Here is a 20,989-nt window from a genome sequence, read left to right on the forward strand (position 1 = left end):
TTCTGCCACAACCCTTTGCATGAGAGATGGAAACAAGATTCAGATGTCTCTAGCATCCATCAGCATAGATTTTTGAGAGCACTCAATTATGGCAATATCTCATTTAAAAGAGCCAAAATTTAGAGGGATAAATTTAGCCTTCCAAAGGCTCTTTAAAAAACTATAAGAAGTAAAGACATTGGGAGACTTCCTTATGGGTGTTCAAAGAAGGAAAAGGAAGATGTTTCTTAATGTAACACACTACTTTTGCACATTACTATCAAACCTGCTGGGTCACATTTTAATGTTCCTAATAACTTCCTCATTTTTTTTATCTTAAGAGGTAACATCCTGTTGTCAACATTGAGGAGTTGTCCTCTTTCAATATGCAAGGAATCAAATTAACTTGTGGGTGAGTTCACTCTTCTGAAATTGGCTATTAAGAGTGGAATTCATAGACTAGTTCTTGACCTTAAGTTCTCAGAGACACCTTGCCAAATATTTCTCTACATCAAAGTTGGAGAGATTAGAAGAAAGCACTAGAGCTGTTAATATAACTGATAATCCTGAAATGTGTACATGATATTTTGTGACACAATGACTTTATTTTTCTAAGTTGATAATCAAATTAGTAGGCAGTGTGTGTGTGTGTGTGTGTGTGTGTGTGTGTGTGTGTGTGTGTTAAGGACTAAGGCAGAACATGGATATTAGAGATAATATTCTCCAAAAACATATAGAATAGCAAGAAGGGAATATTGAGTATTATTTCTGATAATATAGAACCTATCATTTATTTGATGTTTGCTGTGTACATAATTTGTAACATTTAACTCTGACCATTTTCCCCATTTTTTAGATGAATACACAGGAAATCGGAGATGTTAAACAATACTTAACTCTGGAACACACAGCTAGTTGTTGAAAGGGCTGATGTTTGAATGTTGGTCTATCTGATACCATCGTCAATATTCTTTCAAATATGCCACAAATCCTTCCATTCCAAGCTCATCTGCATCAACATAATTGTTTATCATAAAAGAATACAAAATTGGCCAATTGGGGATGGTTGCCTGAGGATCTAGACTTTAGATCAGACAAGGGTTAAAGGCCACGTTACCATAGAAACTGAGGGAGGGCAGACTTGCATGTGGATGGAGAAGGAGTATAGGATACTACAAGGAGTTCAAAGAGGCAAGCCAATGGGATAAAATTTTTAAAAACTTGGGGCATTGTCTAACCTAACTCACCAAATGTTGATTGAACTTCTGAGCCTCTAACCTTTTTCCTGGAAGAAACCCCACACCTGCAGTTGCTCCAAGCCCAAAGGCTTTTCCAGAGAGTCCATAGCCTCTCTTTTGTTCTGAATACCAGCATTCTAGATGAAATCTAAACCTCAAACCTGTACAACAGGTTCTGACCATGTAGGAATCTCAGCAACAGAGCAAAGCAGATCCCATCTTAAAAACCCTGTTCAAAATAACCCTCATCCTGGTCTTCTCCTTGATGCCCATTAGAAAAAGACAAACCCACACATTTAAATAACCTAACCCTAATATCCAAGCAGCCAAGATGAGCCCCTATATCAGAAGTTGGGTAATTCACTGGGTGTGTTGGTGCACGCCTGTGATCCCAGCAGCTTGGGAGACTGAGGCAGGAGGATTGCGGGTTCAAAGCCAGCCTCAGGAAAAGCGAGGGGTAAAGCAACTCAGTGAGACCCTGACTCTAAATAAAATACAAAATAGGGCTGGGGATGTGGCTCAATGAGTTAAAATCCCCAGTAATTCCCCCCTCCAAAAAAAGAAAAAAAAGAAGTTGGGTAATTTAACAGAATCAACTGGTATTTAAAGGATTAATTAATTATATTCAGTTCCCTATCAAGTTCAGAACAAATTGAGAAAAATACACAGGAGTCAAATGAGGATGAACATCTCAACTTCATTCCAGCACTGCTGGAACAAATTAGGCCAAAGGGACTTCCTCAGATGTAGCCTTCACCAAGTGACCCATCTCTGTCATGGGTCCAGATATAAATTTCCTGACCCATTGGCAGAAGTTGCTCAGGGAGGTTGCAAGGTGGAGATGATAACTACCTTTCCTGGGCAGGGCAGCTGCAACAGAAGAGAACAAAAGTGGCAGGTCACATGCAAGTCACATGCCTCTTCCCCCATAGCTCTCTTCCCAGAAGGATCATGGGCAAATACATGTCACATTCTTGCTCCTCCCTTGATTAGGGAAATCAGTCTTCCTCCTAAGAAGTGGTGGAGAGAGAGGCCAACGTTGAGTGTCATGCTACTCAAAGTACACCCTGGACTAGCATGATCACCTGGAAGTTTTTCAGAACCATACAATATCAGACCTCACCATTGCTGAGTTACAATCTGCATCTTAACAGATGCCAAAAAGATGCAAAGCAAAGAACCTGTCAATTGTACTGCTTTCCGAGGCCTCGGCTTCTACTGCCTGGAGAACTGAGAATCACCATCAAAAAAAAAAAATAATTAAAATGACAAACTCTGCTGCATGACCATAACATGGAGAGTTTTCCTGGCCACTTCTGGCCTCAGTGAATCCTTACCATGTGATCTTTATTTTACAAGCAGCTTGGAATTAGAAATACAAGTTGACCACCCTTTTTGAGGGCAGTTGAATGCAAACTGGAAGATTTTGCCATATTTGATTGAACCTTGAACAACTCAGGGATTAAGGGAAACCATACCTTTTGCTTTGGAAAATTCACATAACTTTTTTAGTTTTTTGGGGGGGTTGGTACCAGGAATTGGACTCGGTGACACCCGGCCACTGAGCCACTTCCCCAACCCTATTTTGTGTTTTATTTAGAGATAGGTTGAGTTGCTTAGTGCCTCGCTTTTGCTGAGTCTGTCTTTGATCTTGTGATCCTCCTTCCTCAGCCTCCTGAGCCGCTGGAATACAAGCATGTGCCACTGCGCCCAGCTTTACATGACTTTTGACTCTCCAAAAACTTAACTACTAATAGCCTGCTATTGACAGGAAGCCTTACCAATGAAATTAAATATGTTACTAAATTTTGTACACAAGAACCTTCAGTGATCACTTCTTTTACATTTGTTCCCCAGTTTTACACATTTGTTTTACATATTTGCTCCCCAGTTTCTTGTCTACATAGTTAGTTTGCTAGCTTTTTCAAATTGTCACAAATCCTTAAAAAAATTTTAAAAAGGGGGTGCACACAATTCAAACTCCAGTTTTTCAAAGCTCAACTTTACTTAAGTGAATCCCATTATTTACTCAATCCTTTAACAACCCAAGTATGCACTATATTTAATTTTCTACCCCACAGAGAAGACAGTGCAATCAGTTTTATGACTTGCACATATAATTGTTACCTAAGAATGTTTTCAACCGTGTTTATTGGTTTATTGGCATCCCTCAGATGCCAATGGTAAATTTTTGCAAGCAAGAGGCCCTTGTCTGTGACCAGGAACTGCCTCACATCTGAAACCCCTAGATCTCAGGTTGCCAGGGCTGTTTCCATGACTCCTCTTAGGTCTCCACAGAAGATGCCCTGCTTTGCCAAGAGCATACTCAGCTCTCTTCCCTGACTTCTGAGCTACTCTGGGCTGTTAGCTGACCATTCTTTATGACCTTGGACAGCACAGGGGGAAGATGAAGTCTCCAGGATTGGGGATCACCTCCAAATGGAGAGAGAATGGAGAAACTGTTTCCTTGGTAAGAAGAGAAATAGATCGTAAACTCTTGCTTCCCAGAATTGAACTGGTATAAACTACTACATTGAAAATGAGTCCTTTTCAGTTTACTTAACATTCCACTCCATTAGGAATTCAATGTTCAAAACATTCCAATATTCCTTGTGGCTTTTTCCAGTAAGAAGCCCAGTATAAATAATTCTAAAGGGTGTCATTATCATATGGCAAATGGCCTTTTTTATTTTTGTGATAAAGAAACTATCACCTTATTATTCAAGGCATATTAGCAAAAAACTTTTAAAAACACTCAAGGGAGAGAGGAATATGTGATGTTGATTTATTATTTTTTTTCTTAAAATTAAAATATGAGAGTCCTGGGTTATTTGAGGAAAACATCATTCTCCTTATATGCTGTTCTTTCTGGATGAATCTTTCTTTGTTCTGGAAGGTATATTCAACAATTTGCCTCTGAAGCTACATCAACACCATACAAAGACAATTTGATATTTGTTCCCCAGTTATCTTATTTGTTGGATCAATGTAGTCTCTCTGAATCATCTGAAGCCCAGAGAAACTTTTGAGTGGTGATTTGAATCAGTTACTCAAGAAACTATAAGAATGACATGAACATTAAGAGGTGAAATACAATAAGAATTATTCAGATCAATTGTCTAGATTTTTCTGGGGAATTGGCCCTTTCACATTTCATCTTGCATTGTATAAAATAAGCCAAGTTACCTAACCAAATTGCTTAAAAGTTTGAAACTAACTGCTTATAATACTGAAATTCTACCCCAAGAGATATTTTTTTTATACAGAGAAAAGAGAAAACTATTTTTAGCAATAATAATCAAACAGCCAATGGTCCATCTTCTAATACTTTGAAGTAATGAATTCCAATTACATTTGAGTAGATATTACACTAGAGATGTTGCACATTTTAGTACCATATCTTACAGGCTTTTGCAGGCAAACATCAATATAATAGTTTCATTTAATGGTACATTTGGAAAAAATCCCCCAAATGAAAAACCATTATTATTAATAGTTTTTATTATTGTTTTTAAAGTCCCTTTAAAATATAATCAAACTACTATTAGTAGTAGTACCAAGAGACTGTTGTTATATTTGGGGCAGATTTTCATTGTAGCTTACTAGTGGTTATATACATTTTCTCATTGGCTTTCCACAAGAATTCTGTCAGATAAGCAAATTGGGTAGCACTATTGTTTTGTCTGTTTGAGAAACAGGCTCAGGTGTTTCTGAGTATATAGTTCATGATAAATATGAACACAGACTCAGGTCTTCTGGCTCCTTTTCCAATTCTGTTAGGTTGTAACAAAGGTCCCAGGAAATGTTTTTTATACAATGATTATAACAGCCAAAGAGAAATGAAAACATTTTATTTCTGCTTTGAATGTGTTTTAACTAATTACCAAGGAATCTTGTTTAAAGTAGCTGTGCCAAAAATAGGAAACTTAGAATGGTTTTAATTGGATAAAAATTCTTTTGCAGTTCCTCAGCATTTCCACCGATCAGATTTGTTGTAACTTTGAGAAACAATACCTTACACTTATACAATCTTATATTGTATAGGACAATTGTCTATAGGCTATCTCACTTAGGTGTATGGTAATACAATTGGCGAAAGGGCAGATGTAAAATATGGGTCTTAGTGTATCGAAGTGAGTTCTTTAGTGTTTTCAGAGGGACACCTGGGGCCAGAACCCTGATCTTTCAAGGATGATATTCTTTTCACTACCTGTAGCTTTTTATCACCTTATTATGTAAGGTGAGACCAAAAGAATTAATTAGGCTCCTGGTCTTGTTCTGTGACTCTTCCTGTCCCCTAACCCAGATGATTGGGTCACCAGTTGATGAACACCATGTAGTAAATCTGGTGGCAAAGAAACCTTCAGCCAGGGTGCTAACTAAGCTGCTGCAGATACAGCAGGCACAACTCATGCATGAGACAAGGAGGACCAGCCTCGTAGTTACTTCTCTCCGCAAGATGGAATAGTCATGGCTTCCTACTCAGACAAGTTCTTTCTTAAAGCATACCATAATAAACATTTTGCTTTTCTGTGCTTGAAGATGGCCCAAATTTTATACCCATTTGGCAGGGAGGACTCAGAGTCATAGAAATGTTTTAAGAATTAATTTTCACTGAGAAACCTTCTACAAATGCCTTCTTAAATGAAGGATACTCCAAATAGAGATTGGCCACCTGCTATATTAAACCTTTATTTATTTTGCTTCAGCCCTTCAACATAGAGTGCCACAATTTACAGCTGATATCAGTAGACAAAGGGACTAAGATGATAAACTTGGTCAAAATCACTTCTAAGTCCTCCGAAATCATACTGACTTAGACTACAGGAAGAAAATACCTATATCACAAGATTGATAAGAGGAAATTTCCAAGCATCCACATACAAGGACTTGGAAAGAACAAGATAACTGAGGAATGCTAAGGAAAATGTTTCAAACGTCCTTTTCTTCTCATTTTCCTGTAGCCTCAGCATCCAGCAAGAACATGTTCTGCACAGACGATAAACTTGTTAATCACTTTTCTGCAATAAAGCTTATCTCTGTGAGTACATTACTCATTTAAAAAGTTCTAATGTAATAACTCTCCATGAGCATTTTATACTCCCAGTTATCTTGATTATCAGTTTTACTGCTGTGTGCTCAACTGTCAGTACACAATTTGCAAAGAAAAGCTTCTTGAAAGGTATGACATTTTTGAGTGTTAAGAAGTCTACAATCTTGATGGAAATTTGAATTTTATTGTTAAACTTCCTCAAACCCTCACATCCTCCCAGTTATACCTGTTGGCTTTCAGCACTGTAGATATTTACTGTCAAATAGTGTTCAGCTCCTGCTTCAGACACATGCATTGGCAATTTCATTATAAGATAACCCAGTCCAAGACACTTGGGGCTGCTCCCAGATTTACCTAAGACAGACACCCATAGAACAAATGGTGTATTGGGGTAGGAGGATGAAAAGCAAAGCATATCACTTTGCATTTCAAGAACAAGGTATCTTCAAGTCTCTCGCTAGGTATAATCCACCCAATCACCTATTTAATTGTTCACTGAAGCATTCATTGAGCACCACCATAGCAAACCACACTCAGCTCAGGAACCACAATAATGATTTAACTACAATTTTCCCACCCACATCCTCCCAGCTCTCCTGCACTGATATGTAACTTTGCAGAAAAGTTGCAGTCCAAAGATGCTGTCTAATAAGCACTAAAGTAGATATGAGAAGTAATAAGACTAGAGCAAAATTCAGTTGAACTTGCAGTGTGATCTTAAGTGTGCATGTTGTGTGTGTATATCTGTACATGTATATGCACACATATATATGCATGATTTTTCTCCTGCAAGTTTTCCCTAACAAAAACTGTGGATTCATTCAATATTCTCCCTGGGCCTCAAATTCTTCACCCACCACCATGGAGCTAGTATCTTCATTTAAGGAATTCTCAGAAATAAGATATGACTATAAATCATCTTGTCTTATGCATGGCTTAACAGTTTGGGTGACATTCTACCTGCAAAAAATAAACATTTATTGATTTGATAAATTAATGCAGAGTATAGTCAAAGGCCAAATTCATATACTAGTTTTGCTACATGTTTTTCTGTTCTTTTATGATGCTTGAAATGCTTTAAAAAATTGAAGTTAAGAAAATCTGATTTAAAAATTAAGTAGTTATCCAAATTTATTTTTGAAACAACTTGATTTTATTTGAAGACTGCTATTCTTTGTTTTTATGAATTTTAGAATGAGGCTAGAAATGGTAGAAATGACTGTGTGTGCGTGCATGTGTGTGTATGTGTGTAAAATCTTATGAAAGCAGAAAGATGAACAGGAAGATCACATTCAGCATGGGGAAGAAAACACCTTCATCTGGGCAGTGAGTGGAGTTCATCCAAAGTTCAGGGAAAAGCTAGCCCTAGCCAATACTTGGTTCTTTCAGTCAGTCATCATCCTCTTCTTCCTCCCCTTCCTCCTTCTCATTTTCATTGATACCATTTATCAAAACTTTGCTGATTCAAGGCACTTGCTGAGTAGTTTTTACCTCATCCTCAAAACCGTCTCGGAAACTGATACTTAGAGTCAGTGACTTGCCTATGCACCCTGATGGAGGGTCAGAGCTAAAACTAAAATGATGTCTGAGTACCCAGGTTGTTCCCACTGGTTTCTTAGTGAAGGTGAAACTCTTGCAATTCAGCCCAGTTGCAGGAAAGTCCACCTGCCATGCATGCTTCCATGAGACCACTGGTCCAGCAGACCCCCACATCCTTGCATATTACCCTGGTGTCTGTACTTTTCTGCATCTGCAGGGGCAGTGTGACAGAATTCTAGAAGAACGTGTCCTCAGAGAAGGTCATCTTTCTTTAATTCTTCAATGGCCTCTCTGTGCCTCTCAGATTTGTGGGCTGATCTTGCTTGAGCATTCATTTTCCCTCTAACTGGTTCTTTTTCCCTCTTGCTCACTTTTTAAAAGAAACTTAATTTGCAGATAAGATGCTATAATTTAATAGAGTCTAAGAGGTAACTGCACACGGTCAAAAGGTGCCAGGAGCAGTTTCTCCTGGCTCCTGTCATGCAAGTCCTGCAATGAATGTTGTCACCTGCTATCAGGGGCAGTTCAATAACAAATTCCATGATTGGAATTAAATTGCTGTAGCTTCAATACAATCACTTCCTTTGTTGGGAAAAGAGTCGTCAAGTTTTGCAGTTTATTGACTTTTCACCAATCTCTTCAGCCTTCTGGTACCTTTGTAGAATGTGTGCTAGATATGAAGCAGGAGTTAAAGAAAAATGTGCTATATTTCTTAGTCAGATATTAGCACTAAAATTACCATCAATTCTTGATAAGAAAAGTCTGCAAAAACACTTTTAAAACATAGTACAAAAGGAAAAGAAATTTTGTCACATATCTACTTCCAGATGTGCTGATTAACTTAAAGATTCAAATCATATTTGAAATATTTACCATGGAAGGTGATTATATGCTAATGAGTATTCCTGTAGTCCCAGAAGATCCCAACTAGGTTTATCTGCAGTGAAAAGCAACTTATACTTAGATTAGCACTGATACTTAGATTCAGTGACTAAAGTAATGTCTGAGTGCCAAGGTTGTTCCCACTGGTTTCTTAATCAAGGTGAAACTAAACTGTCTTGCAATTCAGTCCAGTTGCAGGAAAGTCACCTTAGCACTTTTTTCGTGAACCTTGATGCCCTTAATAATATAAGCAAAAAGTTGCACAGCTGGGATGATTCCAAGTCAGTGGCAAGGAAAAAAAGAAAAAAAATCAGCAAATTTATCATCATAGGGCCATCCATATTTCAAAGAATTCTGACAATAAATCCCATCAGCTTAACCTCTAAACTGATGAAGAATGATTACTTTCATTAGAACTATCAGGAATATCAGAAAGGTAAAGTATTACAAAACATAACAAGTAAGAAGCATTGGTTGCAGAAATAAGCAAAGGTGACACTAAGGATGATAACACTATAGATGAATATATAAAGCCGAAATAAAGCGACCAGCTTTATTGCATCAAAGAATGCAACAGACTAGGGTTCTTTTCATAATACCATATTTCTTTGCTTCTGAAATCCATTCACAGAGACATTTGTTAGCCACTTACAATGTGTTAGATTAGATGTTAGGGATAAATAGTGGGGGGAAAACACACACACACACACACACACACACACACACCAGTACTATTCTACATTTATTTTGAGTGCATCATACTGTTGGGGGAGGGATCATAATTTAAAAAAAAATAAACCAGGGCAACAAAAAAATGTTTTATGTAACAACAATTATGGGATGATCATAGATGAGGTATCAAATAGATTTCTAGATTATTTCCATGGATCCACAGCTTTAAAAACTCCTAAAATATAGGAAAATGTACTGCAAACGAATTTTAGCCATCTGCTTATCTTTCCCACACTCATTTGCCTATGTCTGGAAACAAGCTTCTAATTGGTTAAGGGAGGTGACAATCTTGCATACCAGTCTTCATTGGAGAGGAAGCCTTAAGCAGCTGCTTCTCAGCCTCTTTAATGAAAAGCAAGTTACTCCCCTCACCAAGATTAACCCAGTGTGAAACCTCCTCCAAATGGAGATGAGAGTCCATGGTTAGACAGTCAAAAACACAACAGATGACCATCTCACTCACCTACCTTCCCCTGTCCAGCGCTTATATACACTTTCATTACCAAATCCTTTCTTCAAAAATAAATAAATAATGTTTCTCCCTATGATAATGCAACTCCACCCCTGCACACAAAAAAATTGCACTCTCCCATTTCCTAAATTGAGAAAACCCCAAATTAACCAGTCTCTGAATTCAGCTCTAAGCCTAGAATTTCTAGATTCTTCCACCTCTGGTTATCATTATTCCACTTTGGTCTTCAAAACCTACGGACTCAGTTATAAATTTAACTCCAAAACAAAGTAGTTGGGGGAGGGACAAGAAGGGGTAATAATCGAATATACACCAATGAAGGATACAGGGAAGAGGCTCCCTGGTGAATGTGCATGGGCCATAGCTGCTATTTCTTACTTGCTTCTATGTTGCCCAGTTATTTCATGTACCGTTTCTCTTCAGTCAATATTCTACCACTTGGGAAACTTCAAACACAGCTTTATTCTTTTTTGGGGGGAGTACCAGGGATTAAACTCAGGGGTACTCAACCTCTGAGCCACATCCCCAGTGATATTTTGTATTTTATTTAGAGACAGAGTCTCACTGAGTTCTTAGCACCCTTGCTGTTGCTGAGGCTGGCTTTGAACTCATGATCCTCCTGCCTCAGCCTCCTGAGCTGCTAGGATTATAGGCGTGCACCACCACGCCTAGCCAGAGCTTTATTCTTGAGGAATTTTGAGACCTATAATTGTCCTGTTTACATGTTCCTGAAATTTTTCTCTAATTTTTATCTGGAGTTTTGGTAGTTTGAAGGGGCTTCCAAGGATCCTAGGAGTTTCATCTATTCATTTCTGCTATTTTCCTCCTTGCTTCTCCTTTAACGTGAAAACCATATTTTCAACTGAAAATGAAAGTCCTCCACTTTAGGCAGTCCCCTTTATTTGCCAATTCACCTAATGTGACAAAGAACCCAGGTAAATAAATGAGAGGCTCAATTTTCGACTCAGCAGAAACACTGCTGTTTCCTGGTGGAGGCTCATCTCCCCTGGGATCTAAAATCTCTAAATCAGCTGAGCTCAGAGTTTCAGACATTAGTTGAAAGACTTTTGAAAGTGGTATATTATTACAAGCCTCCCATAAGGAACCATTTCAATTGACATCCCTTGCATATACCTATGTCTTCTGGTTTTGGAAGAATAGTACCATCTACTATTTGCTGACTCTTAGTAAGTGCTACATCCAGCAAAACAAAAGCTAGCTTTGAAAAACAATATCCAGCTGGTATTTTAACGAAATTTTTAGTAGGCTTTTCCATTGTTCTATAAAGCCAGATATTTCAGAGACATGAGCGGATAAGACCAATGAACTTAAAGACATTATACTTGTATCTTTTTCTATAAGTGAGTTCCTGGCAATGTTGTATAGGACACCAAGAATATATAGGAAGCATTTTGTAAATTCATGACAGAAAACTAAAAGGCAAATTCAAATTCAGAATAATTACCTAACATCATAAGGGTAAATTGATAGCCCTCCCATGATGGAACTTTCCACTAAGGTTGACTAAGGTTGACTGGAAAAGTCAAGAGGCAGGCTAGTTTCTCTAGGGTATAGTGTCATAAGGGGGGGGTGGGTAGTGAAGACCCTCAGAGTTGTTTGGCACTGTTGCCACCACCAAGCTTGCAAACTCAGAATATCTTTCTGAGCCAGAGTGTCAACACACCACTAAGCATCCTTCTCACTTTTAGCAAGACAGAAATGACTGGTGTAGCAAATTAAAATGCAGGTTTTTTTTCTTTTGAAAGAGATGTCCCAGAATGTTCCCCATAGTACTGGTATGCTAGAGGTACCAAGCTCCAATTTTTTATTCCAAGGATTATCTCCCACCATATATATAATCAATATGGCAAATTACAATGGTGCCCTAGAGGACTGTGAGACAATCAGCATCTCCAAAAACAAAAGTGTGTGTGTCACAGAATCTGCAAACCAAAATTACCTGGGGATGGGATAGTCAAGGAATGTTTCTCACCAGCCCAGATGAAAGTAAATAACTTCCAGTGTCTTCTGTTTATTGAAATAAAGAAAAAAAGGCATTTACTATATCAAAAACTACATAGCAGATATATTTTAAATACTGTTTTTTTGTCCATAGAAGACTATTATAGTAGTAGTATTTACAGTTATCATTTAACTATGCTCATGATAATCCACCAGTATTCTCAAATCTATGTATCTTCTATAAATTCCAAACTGAAGATTAAGTGAGCAAGTAATACCTTCCCAGTATTTGTATTTGCTTGGTATAATTTCTGCATTTCATCGAGGATCATATTATTGTTTCTGATTTATTACATTGATAAGTATGAAGAAATCCTCAGTGTCCTCCTGATCCTCCCTTCCAAAATAGGCTATGTCTACTGGTAGGCATTCTGATATTTATTCTATCCAAACTTCTTTTATTAGATATGGCAAAAGTTCTTAAGAAACCATAGTACAAGTAAAACCCAATAAGGGGTCAAGTTAGTGGAAGTATAGGGTGGGAGAAATGTTAAGAAAATCATAAGACACACCACGGGAATATATCAATAGTTTAACAGTTGCAAATTTCAACATATAAGCCAGGAAAGGATATCTCAAATAAGTCCAGTAAAGACCTCAAGTTCAGCATAAGGACCAATATGTGAAACTGCCACCCTTCACGGACATGAAGACAGTTGCCTATCCCAGACACTACTTGGGGAAGAATGTGAACATCCCAGGAAGAAGTTCAAACTGTGAACTGGACTGAATATTTATCTCAGATAGAATATCCTCACTGAAGAGTTTTCTAGACCAGGATAGCCGTTAATTGGCAAATTTATTATTTTCTCTCCTTCCTACCATTAAAGGGAGATTTGAGAGTAAAATTAAATTGATTCTAGAATATAAGAATGTTTGCTTGTGTTATGGTTTGGATGTGAGGTGTCTCCCAAAAACTCACATGTGAAACAATGCAAGATGGAGAAATGATTGGGTTGTGAGAATCTTAACCCAATAAGTGAATTTATCCCCTGATAGAGGTTTACTAAGTAGAAACTGAAGGCGGGTAGGGTGTGGCTGGAGGAGGTGGGCATTGGGGGCATGGCTTTAGGGTATGTATATATTATATCTGGCCAGTGGAATCTCTCTCTATGCTTCTTGATCATCTGTGAGCTGCTTCCCTCCACCATACTCTTCTGCCATGATATTCTGCCTTACCTCAAGCCCCAAGGAATGGAGCCAGCTGTCCATGATCTGAGACCTCTGAAACTGTGAGCCCCCAAATAAACTTTTCCTCCTCTACAATTTTTCTGGGCAGATATTTTAGTCACAAGCAGTGAAAAAGCTGACTATAACAGCTTGTTTGTACACAAAAGCATAGGATGCAGCATTGACTGCACTACTCATTACACATATGGGCAGTGCTAAATTACAGCCCTAAAAACATCATTCACCCCTTTCCTGCTAAATGAAGCTCAATAGACATCCTTTGCTTGGTAGGTGAGGGCATTCTTGTGATAGTCCCAATAGATCATTCCAGATTCATCTCTACAATTTACTTCATTCACTCAACATTCAACCCAAACTGCCCAATATTCTCTTTTCTTATACATAATTTAGGCTTGCCTGTTTTCATGTAACCAGGAACAAAACACCTTTAATATGCCTCATTAAGAATTGTGAAGAAAATTGGAACTCAACAGGTTTAGAGCTAAGGGACAAATAAAACTACCATATTAATCTCATTGCAAAGAAATAAGCCTATCACCTGTATCAATGTCCAAGGAATCCTGACAATCTGTGCAGGGCATGCCAGCACCACCCCAAGTGCACCTAGGTCTAGTAATTGGGCTGCAGAGCCTCTTGACAGGAGCACCTTTGGAAATCAAGTGGGATGAAAAATAGGTGAGTTCCAGGGGTCTGTACCATTTGCTAGAGAGCCCAGACAGTAACTGAGTATCTGGAGGACATGGTCATGTCTTCAGAAAAAAAAAAGGCTAAGCCTAAGAAGGGTTCAAGAGTTCAGAGTGGAGCTCAGATCCACAGTAACATCACACTCCAAAGAAAGTAATTCTGGTCTACTAAGTCATTGATTTCAGGTGACAAGAGTGTTCTAGATCACATCTATTGGTGAGGCCAAGGCTAAGAAGACCCCACAGAACTGGAAAAATCAAAGATTGAAATTACTCTTCTCTGGGTAAGTCACTGGTACATAGTAAATTCTCCCTTACTTGTGTGTTATTCTGTTTCCTCTCTCCTTTTCCATAATAATTTCTTTAAGTATATCCCACCCCACCCCACTACACTCTGGAATAGATAAGGCCCTTAATATCTGTTTGTTTGTTTGTTTTTTAATTTTTTTGGCCTTTGTTATTTTTACATCCTCAGGAGGTAACTTGTCCATAGTGGTACTCAAATATTGAACTACATACATTCTTTTTATGATATGAAGATAAAGTGATAAGAATTTACTTCCCAGAATCATATTCAATCACTCTGATATAAAGTACTATTGTAAAGGTTGCCACTTCGACATGAATATAACAGCTTGAACATGCTTGGATAGTGTTTTCTTGTTCAGTGCTGCTGCAATTGCTAAAGCAGTCACATTATTTCTAGCAAAGATTCTTTGAAGCAGTCAAAAACCTATGGTCATTGTGTAGGTTAGCACAGCCCTTGAACTAACAAAAGACCTTTTGATAAATGTTCTTAGTTACAAGTGTTTCTATGGATGCTTGAGGATAATGGGCACAGATTTACACTCCTGGGTGTACAATTGACTCATCTCTTTTGTGGCTCTTCCTGTGAACAAACAAGAATGAAAGTGGAAATGAAGTGAATATATACTGAGTCATATTGGGGACATTTTATTAAGTTTTCAAAGAAATGTTTTAATGCGCGAGTTCCGGATAAGGAATTGTGGGAGTTACAATGCTTCAGAAAGTACCCACAGATGTATTCAGCCCAAGTTTGAATCAAAGAATCCACAACAAAACTTACATTATAGTTTTTGTTTTCAGTCAAAGTGAATCAAATTATAGCTATGTGGATTTCTGAGGCCTTTTCAAATTAAATCAACTATTGGTAAAAAGAAGTTGAATAAATGCCAAAGTAAAATCTTGTTTCAAAACAAAACATTTCAATGGCAAACAAAGCCACAATTTCTAAGTCTCTAATTATCTAAACTGCTCTTGGGGCCTTCAAGGCTATTGGATCCTGGTTTTGACTCACACACCAACCATACTTTAGTCCTTTTCCTTTTGCTACATAGGCCGCCTTTCTCCTCCTTGACCTCATTAAAGCCTTTTTATTCTTTGAGTCTTTGCCCAAGAATTTCTTTTTTAACCTAGAAAATTCTTTATCCCTCCAATCCTCACTCTCCTTACATAAGTGGCTACTTCTAATCCTTTAGGGCTAAGCCTAAAGGTGACTTTCTGAGAGAGAGCTTCCTAAAATTTGAATTCAAGGCAATTCCAATAGGAGCAGGCTTTTCATGGAAATTGACAAGTGGATCATAAAAATGTATTTGGAAATGCAAAGAGCAAAATACCCAGTAGATCTTGAAGAGGTACAAAGCACTAATGATAAAAGAAAAGGTAGATTGAAATACAATAAAATGAGAACTTATATTCATCCAATAACACCTTTAAGATTCTTAAAGAGCAAATTAAAATGTGTGTGTGTGTGTGTGTGTGTGTGTAGTCTTGTGTCCAGAATCTATAAAGAATTTCTACAAGTTCCCAAGAAAAATAAAGAGAATCCAGGAGGGAAAATAAGCAAAAAATATATGAACAAGTAGTCCACAGAACAAAAATTTTGAAATGGACTTTTAACACATTAAAAAAATGCTCAACTACATTCATCAGGAAATGCGAATTTAAACCACATTAAAAAATACATTCATACCTTCTAAAATAACAAAAATTTATAATATGTCAAAGAAAATTAAGATTCTTACTAATTTCTGGTTGGGGTTGGAGTGTAAATTAGCACAACCACTTTGGAAAGCAATGTGGTCCATCTACTAAAGTTGACTGAACATATACACTTAAACCAGTAATTTCTCTCTGAGGTATACAAACAAAAGAAACATATGCATATGCTTACTTATGTGAAAATGTACATAGTATATTTTCATCATAACACCAAACTGGAAACAACCCAAATATCCACCAACAACAGAATGAGAATGAGTAAATAAAATGTTTTGTATTCATACAATAGACTACTGAAGAGTAACAAAAAATGAACAAACTATACTCAACTATATGGACAAATCTCACAAACACAACATTGAGTGAAATAAGCCAAACACAGAAAAGACACACTCTATATGATTTCATTAATGTACATTGAGAACACAGGCAAAGCTAATCTATGGCGGCAGACACAGAACAGGCAGCCTAAAGAGAGGAGAAGGCAGATTTTGTGAGATGTTCTCTTTCCTCATCTGGGAACAGCAATATAAGGAGGTTCACATGGTAAGACTCACTTACTTTTATTCTTGTTTGTGTACTTTTTCTACATATATATTCTACTTCAATGAAAGATTGATTTGAAAGTATATACACCATGTTTATGCAGTGAGTTCAATTTTTAACCACAAATTTAACGGTGTCCAAGAACTAGATCTCTTCTTATTTTATATAACTCAATTTCTATGTTGATTCTCTGCTCCCTTGTCTCTGGGGTGCATCTAATTCTGGGTAACTTTGTAGGAGTTAACTTCAGGCATGCAAACACCTGACTTCTGTCTATCATCTCTCCATCTGCTGAGATGCTAGCACCTTATTTTCATCTTTAGCACACACAGGTTGCTGCTAACTCATCCCTTGGTATATAGGAATTCTAATATTGCCCTCCCCCCACAACCTTTCTTGATATCCCAGAGGGAGAGGACTGAAGGTTCCATTGCAAATAAAAGCACCAGAGTTCTGTGGCTCTCCCACCAGAATGACCTCATTTTTAGATGTCATGTATTCCGTCAAAGCCATGACAACACTTTGAGTCCTTTCCATCTCCCTTTGCATCTCAGGATCCTTGTGAAACTCATATGCCACGACCAGATGGGGATGAATGGAGGAAGATGATATCACACCATTGTTTAATGACTCTTAATTGTTTTTCCTTACACTTAAAATTCATATATGGCAATAAGTCTAAGGAATTAAAAGTGGCCATAAATTATTGGCAAATCCTCCCATCTGGAAGTGTGATCTATTTCCCCACATCCTGAATCTGGACTGGCCTTGTGTCACTTTTGTACCAATAGAATGAAGTGGAAATGGCACCATACAGCTTCCAAGGCATCAAGAAGCCTTCTGCACCCACTTTTTCCCTCTTGCTACCTTGAGATGGCCATGTTAAGAATCCCATGCTAGCCCCTAAAAGGATGCAAGAGTACAGGAAAACAGAGGTCTTGCCAATAACTAGCATCAGCAGCCAGACACATGAATGATGTCATCCAGGACCACCAGCTTATACTCACCAGCTGATCACAAATGTGTGAGTGAGTCCAGGCAAGGCCAGCAAGAAAACCATTCAGTTGAACTCAGCTCTAATTGCTGACCTATGGAACCAGGAGCAAATACATGGTTGATATTTAAACCACTGAATTTTAGGCTGGTTTGTTACACAGTGGTAGACCGTTGATACAATATGGTCCATGGAGCTGTGCGTAATCTGGCTGCGTCTTCTTCTTCTGCTTGCCTAACCCCACCAGGAATTCTCCTGGCATCTTACACCCCAGGGATGCTTTGAGTTTTCTCAGTGCTCTTAAGCTGCTTTCTGCCAAGCACATTTGTACATTCTACCTACGCCAGGAATATACTTCCCTCAACCACTTTCCTAGCTAAATTTTTCTCATCTTCCAAGTCCTAATTCAAATGTCAAAGACGCCTTTTCTGATGATCCAATATATATTAGGTTCCCTTGCCTTTTTAATGTATTTTTTCCTTAGAGTACTTATAATTTATAGCTAAAATGTTCGTGTGTCTGATGGTTTAATATTTAGCTGTCCTAATAGATGATAAGATCCATGAGGTCAGAAACCATATACATTCAGCCCAGCACCTATACCTAGTGACTCACATGTTGTAGATGCTGAATAAAATTTTGAAGAAACATGAATGCCTTTTACTATGACTACATACTTAAAAGAGAAACATTCCAATCAAAATATCCAATAAAATCAGTTGGCTTTACTCCATCTATCAAACAAGGACACAGTTGAGAATCAGAAATATTGGCTTCTTCTGTTTTGTTCTCATCTTGAAAAAGAGTCTCCGAGAGTTAGTCCCAAGTAAAATGATTCTATTGTCAAGTGAAAGGGGTATAGCCATTATTATTATTATTTTCAAGTCCCCCTAAATAATTGTCTCTTTCTCTAATATTAATTTCAGTAAAAAATAGAAACAAATCAGACACCAGTATGTAAAAATTATATATTTGAAATTTGTTTAAGTCTAACTTTTTTGGTTTCACTACAGAAACAAATCAAGTTATGATGACATTTCCTTATACTTTTATTTGAGGAAATGTCATCATAACTTGATTTGTTATAAAGGCATATAAAGATTTCCAAAGGATAATAGGATAGTTATAAAGGCATATAAAGATTTCCAAAGGATAATAGGATAGTCAAATAAAGAGGTTCAAAGTGGCATCAAAAATTAAGATTCAGAATCTTTAAATAGAAGGAGAGATTGGTACAACTGGAAAGTAAAGCTCATCAAACAAACATCATGGAGCTGATGTTTCTCTAACAATAACACATATTCTATCTTTAAGTTTCTCTGATGATCAAAAATAGTTGCTGGAGTTCCAGCAATCACATCTAGGTTTCCAGCTCCAAAAAGAACAAAGAGAAGAAGGGGGAAAAGACTCCTCCTAAATGTCTTAGCCTCTTTTAATGCTTTTTTAGAATTCCTACTCTATGATTTGTACTTTCTCTCATTGGCTATTTCTATTCTCAAGGGAGACTAGGAAATACAGTTGAGCACATTGTCTTCCAGAATAAAATAGAGTTTTTTACTTAAGAAGAAAAAAAACAAATCGAGCTCAGGTTGGAAACTAGCAGGCTTTGTCAAGGATCGAACTGTTAGAGCCATATTCCAATGAAGTAGAGAGGGAGTTCAGAGCAAGACCATCAAGATTAAACAGGAAAGGAACAGTCTTCCCTCCTCCAGGGACAGGGACAAATACTGAAAAACAGACGTCCTATGTCACTGAGTTTTCAACACCTCACAGTTCAATACCTTTTCTACCCTCAATCAATCTTTCAGGTTTTCTTCTATTTCACAGAAAATGACTGAAGTGGATTTATTCTTGACACTCTGGATTTTTTCCCAAAGGAGTTTCTGTTAATCTAGAGATTATCATACGGTTTGGGGCCTAGAAACAAATTATCAAAAAAAAAAAGTTTGGCTTTTCTAGATTTTCTTTGAAGATGTTTTATTGCTTTGCAACAAAGCCTGAAGTTAAGTGCCTGGCAAACGTTTTTGTACTCAGCCCGTGCTGTTGCAGACAAGCACAGCCTTATGTCATCGCCCCTCTTCCCTTCCTGCACATCTCTGCTGTCCTGTAATTCCTCTGTCATTGTCACCTGGGCACGCAGCACATGCAGGACCATCTCTCTTTCTTTGTGTTCCACAAAGATTTCTTCTTACCATTAATAAAATACATTTGGGACGTGCAATTGAGCCTGGTGTTTCTAATTACTTATGTGGACTCAATGGAGTTTAATTTTAATTTTCAGGCAGAGATTTGTTTTGTTTTTGGTTTTGTTATTTTGTTTTATTTCAGGACACACATCCTGGGTTTCCCTGGTCTCTACTATAATTTCATTTCATGTTTACCACTTCCAGCCTGAAAAGTAGCTCCCTTTCCAAAGGACAAGCTAGTTCCAGGAATTTCTATAACCACTGACAGACAACTCCTTGAGTCCGCTTTTCTGCCTCTGTTATCAAGAAGTGTCTATTCATGGAACTGTCGTAATACATTTAGACTCTGCCTGTATACTGTGTCTCCTGCAGAGTTCTAGAACATCCTGAAGTCAAATTTTAAAATCACATAATATTAAAATTTCTTATATACTTTTGGTTTAAAAAAAAATAGTTCATACCTTAACTTTTTGCCATAGTGAAGAAGTTTGCCTACGTCCAAGACAAACTAATAAAGAATTGATCACTCACTCTGTACACTATATTTTTGCTCTTTTCTCCTCCATCTCCATATAGCTATTAAACAGATCATTCACCATTTAGAGTTTTCAAATCAGGGCCAAGTTTGGGGATATGCAGAGTTTAAGAGCTAGTAAAGATTCTTCCCAGTAAAAAATGAACATTTCTATTAAGAATATATATAATCCACCCCACCAAAAAAATATTTGTTGAAAATACTAAACAGACAAGACAGATTTGCCACTAAACTTAAGGCTTATAAAAGCAATGATAAAATGGCCAGATATTGTCATCTTTTTGTATTTTTACATCCAGCACTCCTCTCTCTTCTTCAGGTAACTGGTACATATCTTTCCTAAAAAGGTTTATGCTGTTTGGAGGAGACTGATTGGACACCCTCCCCATCCCTTGTGAGGGAGACCCAGTTGTGTAAGGATTGGCCTGGTTGTTTGTCGAGATTTACTACATAAAAGTCATAAGAAAGGGCCTCCCTCTCTCTCAGGTGGCAAATTACATGATAAATGAAATCTGGAGTAGCCCACTCTCACCATTCCTAGCCATGACAAATACGTCATCTGCAAAATAGATAAAAATGAGGCTAAAACGTAAAGAGAAGTCAGAGACACAAGATGGAGAGAGAAAGAACATTGAATTCAAAGTATTTCCTTTTCTGGAAATTTGTATGGGGTTTCTGTTATTTGCAGCTAAGAAGCCCTGTCTGTGACAGATCAGAAAACAAACGGAACAAAACATGTTCCAGGAAAATTAAAGGTGTCAGCCATGTATGCAGTTATCTAGGTCTTAAAAGGCAGATTGTGAAGACTTTCCAGGTTGTTTTAGCAGTATTTTTCTTCTAGTTACTCACAAATTATTTATATTGAATTGATTTGAAGATGTCTGCCATTTAACTCTTTCAGATACAATCTAAATT

The 20,989-nt window shown here is 37.5% G+C and overlaps 1 long non-coding RNA gene across 1 annotated transcript; it reads right to left on the minus strand.

Annotated features, from left to right (window-relative positions):
* Positions 1-1,819: 1,819 nt before the first annotated feature.
* Positions 1,820-17,446, minus strand: LOC125613792. Its single transcript, XR_007344422.1, has 3 exons — positions 17,367-17,446; positions 2,181-2,227; positions 1,820-2,087 (listed from the first exon to the last, which is right to left on the minus strand). It is a non-coding gene; the product is annotated as an uncharacterized LOC125613792 (long non-coding RNA).
* Between the last annotated feature and the right edge of the window lie 3,543 nt (positions 17,447-20,989).

This window comes from Marmota marmota, unplaced genomic scaffold (assembly GCF_001458135.2).
Source record: "Marmota marmota marmota unplaced genomic scaffold, marMar, whole genome shotgun sequence".
Taxonomy (NCBI): Eukaryota; Metazoa; Chordata; class Mammalia; order Rodentia; family Sciuridae; genus Marmota; species Marmota marmota.